Here is an 8,003-nt window from a genome sequence, read left to right on the forward strand (position 1 = left end):
CAACTGAAGGAGGTGAGCAGCATTGTGTTGAATGACATGCCACTTAACATATCTGAAGGGAGACTGGAATACAATATATAAAAAGCTAACTAATCTAGCTGTATAATGTATAATTTAAATCTAATTTAAATTATACATTTCAAACACAGTATTTTCCCACATAGCCAATGATCTATATAAAACAAAAAACTGATTTTAGTCTATTTAGGATGATGGACAGTTTGAAGCATTGAGTGATCAGTCTGTAAACAAAATGTTAATCACAGACATTTTGGTTATGATATTAATACTAATGTTATTATATTAAAGCAGGGGTGGGGAACCTCCGGTAATTTATAAACAAAGTGGCCTGTGCCTGGTGGTGGGGCCCAATGTGATATATTTTCATGGGGCCCAAAATCCCTGGCGGCGCCCCTGCTTGCTTGTAGAACTACGCTACACAATACAGATGGCAACACCTATAAAAACTATTTAAAAAAGGGGCTACTGTATCAACCTATAGGAGAGGGGAGCGTGCTTTGAGATCAACTGCTAGGCTGCAGCAGGGAGAAGAGGGGGGCAAAAAGTAGGAAGAGAAGTAATGGGTCAGAAACCCTCCTTTTTACGCAGCGGTCCAGACATAGACATCATAGCTACGGCGACATATATTCAGTTGCCAGTTACTTTTGGCATTAGGGCAGGGATATCTTTCAAGGTTTGACATAATGAATTGTGCTACTTTTAAAGCAAGCAACGATGTTTTCAAATCTGTAATCAAAAAGCTCCTCAAAAACACTATAGAAACAGTTCCTGCCGTTGTTACGTTACTTCAAACAGTAACAACGCACTACTTTTCTTAGCGGATGTCAATTTAAATCAATACAAAAAACTATTTTTTAAATCAATAAAATCTTTTTCTAAATCCATAAAAGCATTTCAATTATTATTGGGAGTCATGTCGTTACTTTATTGAGAATGTGGCCATGTGTAATAAGCGGGATAATGTCCACATTGCATAATGTGCCTTCATGCCGATCTAGATCCCTCCGCAAAAACAAAACAAAAAACGTCTCGTTCGCGGGCGAGAGCCGGCTCCCGTCGTTCACTATAGGAAACGCCCCTATAGGAAACGACTCCTTGCTGCGGTCTGCAGACAGACTCTATTGCTTGCGCTAGCTGCATGTTTTTCCATTGTTAATTTTGACAATTGTTCAGGGGAGAGCGCGAACGCAGTCCCCCACTACCACAAATTATGCAGTCGAGATTCCTACATTTGAGGGATTCGTACAGGTCAGCGCAGCCGTCAGTGCAATGGCCGCGCCTCGCCGTAGGGGATCCACCTTAGTGATCATGGAGACCCCCCTGCCAGGTAAGTATGAGTTACATCGGGGTGAGAAGGGATACAGTTTCACAGACAAGCCATGCTAACTGATGGTGTAACAATAACAATGTCTTCAATCAAGGAGAAATAAAGAATTGAACAAACCCATATAGAGGACACCCTTGTGTATGAAGGCTGGACATTATTATTTGAGTTTTGCCTGATGTTTTCAATAATATCTTGTCTAAATGTCCAAGTTCTCTGACGGTTCCATCCGATTGGAAGTCTACAGTCGTATTGTTTAATGGAGTTTGGAGGCGGGACTCCGACTGTAGACATTTGGCAAATCAGAAGGCTTAAAGAGCCTGTGACACGGTTTTCCCCATCATCCAAACCCATCAATTTGAGTACATATTGTCCCCTTGAAAACCGTTACTGAACTGATTTTGGATATTTGTAATTTGATAACCATTAATCTGCCTTCAATGTTGACAATTTTCTGGATCTTCTCGCGGATTCTTCAAGTCCCGCCAAATGATGGGTGACGTCATTGCGGGCACAGCGCTCCAGCTGCACCGTCCAGGATCCCAGTTTCTGCATGTAAACCTTTATATATATACAGTCAGATGTAAACGCACGACGGCGCACACAGCAGCAAGCTCAGACAGCGATGACAGGTTCATGTTGAACGTGTCTGAGAGCTCATATGAGGCTGAAGGATCGGTTTATGTTGTATCTGTTAGAAGTTTAGGAATGAGGTGCGTCAATATGGGCGATCATATGGTCATGTAGCCAGTGGTGGAATGGGACTAAAAATCATCCCGGGACTCTCGACCGGCCCACTTCGGTACCGCTAGTAAATTGTCAACGGGGGGAGCGGGGGATGTAAAATACAAATATAATGTATAATGTATGTGTCTTTGACATTAGCACTGCTAGACACCTGTGCCCTGTACTACGAAGCCAGTTCAACAGACCCTGGATATGTTTGAGTAACAAACAAACTAACAACAAACTAACAAACGAGATCTCGCTAAACGGTCCTACGACGCTGGTTATCAACTCGGTAAATCAAGCCAGGGTTTCTCTCTCCAGCTGAGAGCGCGTTCACGTCTAAGACACGAGTGGATCTGACTTTAATTACATTTGTCTCGAGTGTTTCGTCAACATAATGTGTTAAATAATACTTCTGCATACAGTCTGTGACACTGTGAGTGTTGCACGGTCAGATGAGGCTGGAGAAGCTGACTCAGATAAGGAAATATATGATATATTATGATATTATATGATCGATGATCTGATTGATGATGTAATATGAATGATAAGTGCGACACGTCGGCGTCTTCTCTGCATACGGCAGTTTAAACTGTATTTTCTTTATCCTGTAATATGACTTGAGAGATTTAAACTCCGCACACTGAGTGGATCTCTTTTCTATAGACGCCGGAGGCGGGCAGCGTCAGGTAAAATAAGTTATTTAGCCTTCTCAAACTTGAGCCTCACGCGCCGCCTATGGGGGATGTGCTAGTTACTTATCCGACCGGCCCACTTCGGTACCGGCCCATCGGGATTCGTCCCGATGGCCAGTCCGCCACTGCACCCAGCCCACGTAAACTGTCAACGGGGGGAGCCTCGCTGTGGGGAAACGGTGGACCTAGTGTCCCGATCGGAGTGGGAATAATAATAATCCGTGCATTTTATCCATTAATTTCCCCAACATTGTGGTAAAAAACCACACGTTTAATCCATGTTGTTGGTGTACTACAACTACAAAAAGCATCGGTTTGTTTTCTCATCAGTAAATGCAGACCGGCTCAAACAAACGATTTTTAATCATCATCCTCACTCATCATTTAATGTATCATATGTTCGCCGAATTGACATGAAAGCACTAATAAATGTAGTTTCATCCACTTGAGTTTATAACCACAAAAATAATCGATTTGTTTTTATATCACATCCGACGGGAGGAAATTCAGCAGCTCTCACTCCCGATTTTTAATCCTAATGTAATCATCATCTTCACCACGATCATTTATGTTTATGTCGCCGAATTGACATGAAAGCACTGACAAATATGAATATACTGTAGTCAACTTCATTAAAACGTTATTAACGTGCCTAAACTCAGTAATTCACCATTTCTACGCATGACACAACACACTTTGTCCGTGTTTGGCTCTCGAAGCGTTCCCGCATTGACGTCACTTCCGGCTTCCCCCAAAACTTCAAAATGAGTGAAGGAATTTCCCCGCGATGTTCGAAATTATTGATATTTAACGAAACGGTATCGCTTTTTCTTTTTTAAACTGACGGTTCGAGATTACTAGTAGCCCAATATTTCATTGCACAACAGTTGTTGGGATGGTGTCACAGGCTCTTTAACTGTCTACAGTCTGTCCTCGCATGTGATTGGAAGTCTATAGTACTGTCCAATGGAGTGTTTGGAGTGGGCGGGCTGTGCGAGCGTGCGAGCGTAGAGAAACAGCGAGAAGGGTCTAGCTCAGGCATCCTCAAAGTACGGACTCCGGTCCGGATCCGGACCGAACCACAACTGTCGCTGGACTCTGAGCGAATTATACTTTTCATATGTATTATCTGTGTTATCTGCGAGACATCGCCACAACGCAACGAGTCAAAATTATCCGCTATGTCCATAGACTGCAAACAGCGCTCATCGGACATTTATGAGAGAAAGTCTCTAATGTCCGAGTGCAAGTGAATGCAGCACAAGATGGACGTCATGTAACCCCTCCCCCGGTCCTGGCGCGAGCGTGGACATATGATTGGCGGCGATTTCATTTGAACGGGACGGCGCAAAACGAGAAGCATTCGGACCCAAGCACTGAAGGAATGAGGTATTTGCGGTCCACACTGACAGAGAAGAGACTGTCAGTGTGGCTGCACTCAGCATTGAATCAAAACGCACTAAAGCTGTTGATCTTAATACGTTTGTGAGGCGTTTTGCTGAACAAAATGATAATCGCCGCATTCAGCTGCAATACACGTCAAGCGTCTTTGGGTACTATAAAAGCGCTATATAAATCCAATATATTATTATTATTATTAACTTGATGCTCTGCTCACGGATGAGCATACAAAACTATTAAGATGATGACCTTACGTGTGTAAATATATTTTTTCTTTGAGGTGGTCTGCCCCAAAAAACTGTTTTAAGTCCTGAGAAAGTCAAATAAGACGGTGTGTAAAATTACACTGCCCAGCCAAGAAAAAGTAACCACTTTGATTGAACTAGGCCAGTAGGTAAGGGCTTTCCACTGGATAATAACTGAAGTATAAAGAATGCATGACTGAAGTGATGGAGACCATGTTGAAGGCAAACACAAAGAGGAAATAACAGGTCAAATCAAGCAAATCCCCCTCTCAGATTCCACAGCAACCAGAAGAACATAAATACTGGCTGGTGATTTGATTAATCAGCTTTGTGATGGAATAAAAAATGCACAGTGCATTTCCTTAGCTGTGGATGAGTCCACTGACACCACTGACAATGCTCAGTTGCTGGTGTTTGTGAGTTGTTATGATGAGGCAAAGGGGGAGTTTGTTGAAGATGTGTTGGGCCTGAGGAACCTCAGTGGACACACGAGGGGGCAAGACATTTATAAAGCAATAATGGGAATGCTGAACGAAAAAGAGTGCAGCTGCCTTTATTCATAACTCTGCAGCTCTTACACTGCGACGCTGAGGGATCAAGCACAGACACAATAACAATGAAAACTGCTGCATACAGATTATTTTTGTTTTTGCAACCTCGTGTTAAGAATCTTGTTGCAGTTGTTTAAAAGTTTGAATGACCGTAATAAACGGACCTTTGTCTTATTGAAACATTTATTTCGGACCTTTAAGATTTGTATTTGAGTACCCCTGGTCTAGCTCATAGACTGTATATATAAAGGTCTAGCTGCGGCCGCGGCCAGTACACGGCGGTACACGATGGTACACGACACGCCCACCTGATACGACACTACGGTGGCTGAGAAGGGTCTAGCTGCGGCCGCGGACAGTGGAGGTTGAACCAAGCCCCCAGGAGTGCGCCGGAGTCTTGTGGCCAAACGGCGGTACTACACTTCCTTTGTGGTCTCTAACTCGTTGGATAATTTTTTTGAAACTAAATAAACTACCCAGTATGAACGTTCCCGGGTCTCTGAGGTTGGTTTCGTTCGCCTCCCCCACGTTTTCAATCCCTTCTCTCGAGAGGGGAGCAATGTAGCAATGCCTTGACACCTAACACAAAAAAACGCTATTTATGCAATTAGGTGCAAGGCCTGCCAGAGACTCTATGTGGGGGAAACGCGCAATGAGATCAGCCTCAGAATTAAACAACACCAATATAGAATTAGAGACGGGGACGGCACGAGCGTTTTATACAACCATTTTAAACTCCATGATCTCTAGAATGTACAGTCTATGGGCCTGGAGAGCAGCAGCGGCTGGAGCACGGGCCAGAGGCGAGCGGCGGAGCGGAGGTGGATCCATCGCCTGGGCACCATTGACCCGGGCGGACTAAATGAAAAATATAATTGATGGGTCCGCCTCCCACCACTTAAACATGTTTTATTAACTCTAATAACCTGTGTGATCTCCTCTCCCCCCAGGGTCTCTCCCCTGCTTATGGGTGATTTTAATTCCCTTCTCTGCGGGTGTGTCAGCCTGCTTTAATCCGCCCTCCACGTATTTTAGCACTTATATTTATTTATTAATTATTTAAAGATCCTCCTCATCTGGACTTTTTGTATTGGTGTGCTACATTTTTATCGCATGTTTTCAGCACTATCTTATTTATCTTAATGGTGTTCATATTTATGTTTTTATTACTTCTTACATGTTTTATAATTTTAAATGTATATATGTGTATGTTTTTATCTGAAAATGATCAAAGCCACATGAGGAGGGACGCTTTTATTTGTTTATTTATATTTATTTTAAATTATTTTATTACCTGGAGGCTAGAAAACCACCCGCAGAGAGGAACTCTTCACCTACCTGCCACCCTTTTAAATAAACGGAGCCCAACAAAAAAAAAACACCTACCCTTTGGAATCTTTTAGACTAACCCGACCTCGATTTTAGTGGTTTTTGTTGTTCAGTGACATCCAGTTCATTGTATACGATTTTACTAACCCGGTGTGCCTTCCTTTATTTTATTATTATTAATTCATTTTAACACTCCCTTTACTTTTTAAATTAATATTACTGGGGAGATTGTTTTAATTATTTGTATTTTTATCATTGCACTTGTGTTTTAACTGCACTTACACTACTATGCATGGCTTATACGAATATAACTGGAATCACTTTTAAATTGTCCATTTTAGATCCCCTTATCATTTAGGGTATTTTATGGATTCCATTGGGACAAGCTCCGCACACGCACGTAAATACACACACACACACACACACACACACACACACACACACACACACACACACACACACACACACACACACACACACACACACACACACACACACACACACCACCCTCCAGATCCTGGGACGGGGAGATCTCCTTTTTAACATACTCTGCCGCCGTTCCGTGGTCCGGCTCCGCTCTGCACTTTTTAACCATTCGTCTGAAACGGTCTTGTCCTTACGGAGCTTTTATGATGCTTTTAAAAGGGTTTTTATAAGGTTTATGTTTACGGAGGTTTTTAATGTTTTTTTAAACACCTATCTACCGAGAGCCAGTGCACCACAGTGCACGCTCTTCCCCAACCTAGCCACTCCCTACCTTTTTACCTAATCCTAATCTTCCTTCCTCCCTCCTAAACCTAAACCCCCAAACCTCTCCTACTGTAAGAAATTAAAATCAATACATGGGCTGTATGATGTAAATCTCGTCAATTCGCTTTTAACGGTGGTGCCTCTCAGCCACCGTATAAATCTAACCCTTCCCTTCCCCCCATCCTAACCCTAACCACTCCCTACCTTTTTACCTAATCCTAATCTTCCTTCCTCCCTCCTAAACCTAAACCCCAAAACCTCTCCTACTGTAAGAAATTAAAATCAATGTTTATACTACATGGGCTGTATGATGTAAATCTCGTCAATTCGCTTTTAACGGTGGTGCCTCTCAGCCACCGTAGTGTCGTGTCAGGTGGGCGTGTCGTGTACCATCGTGTACCGCCGTGTACTGGCCGCGGCCGCAGCTAGACCATATTGGAAACAGCGGCTCTCCCAAGACTGTCACCGTATTGTGTACATTGTATTAACAAGACATAATGAGCTATTTTTCATCGGGAATTTGTCTGCAATGTGTCTTTTATTACTACCTGACGCTAGTATGTGTTTCGCTGTCAATTGAGTTTTTACCCCACCACTTCGTCGCTCGTTTGCTGGTGTATCATTCATAGATTATTCAGTGACGGACAGTTTATATCCAGAGCTGTTCTATTAACAACAGAGACACAGAGTTAGATGATTACAGCAGGATTCTCTTAATGTTTATTTGTTTTATCAAAATGAATGTGAGGATATAAGTAATATTGTCACAGATATTTCTTCTGCTTGTTATTACATAGTTGCACACAAGTTAGGTCGAACACATTCCTGCTGACATTAAAAGTCATCAGCATCTCAGTAAGTCATTGATCATAAACTACTTGGGTTCCTTTAGTGCAAGCCTTCTGTTGGTGATGGCTTGCAGCTACCAATACCTCCATCGTTAATGTTTACATCTTAT

General features: G+C 42.6%; 1 non-coding gene across 1 annotated transcript; it reads right to left on the reverse strand.

The window, feature by feature from the left end:
- Positions 1–1,191: 1,191 nt before the first annotated feature.
- LOC117455662 (U1 spliceosomal RNA) lies at positions 1,192–1,356 on the reverse strand. The gene has a single exon (XR_004553108.1). It is a non-coding gene; the product is annotated as a U1 spliceosomal RNA (small nuclear RNA).
- Positions 1,357–8,003: the final 6,647 nt, after the last annotated feature.

This window comes from Pseudochaenichthys georgianus, chromosome 11, assembly GCF_902827115.2.
Source record: "Pseudochaenichthys georgianus chromosome 11, fPseGeo1.2, whole genome shotgun sequence".
In the NCBI taxonomy this organism is placed as follows: Eukaryota; Metazoa; Chordata; class Actinopteri; order Perciformes; family Channichthyidae; genus Pseudochaenichthys; species Pseudochaenichthys georgianus.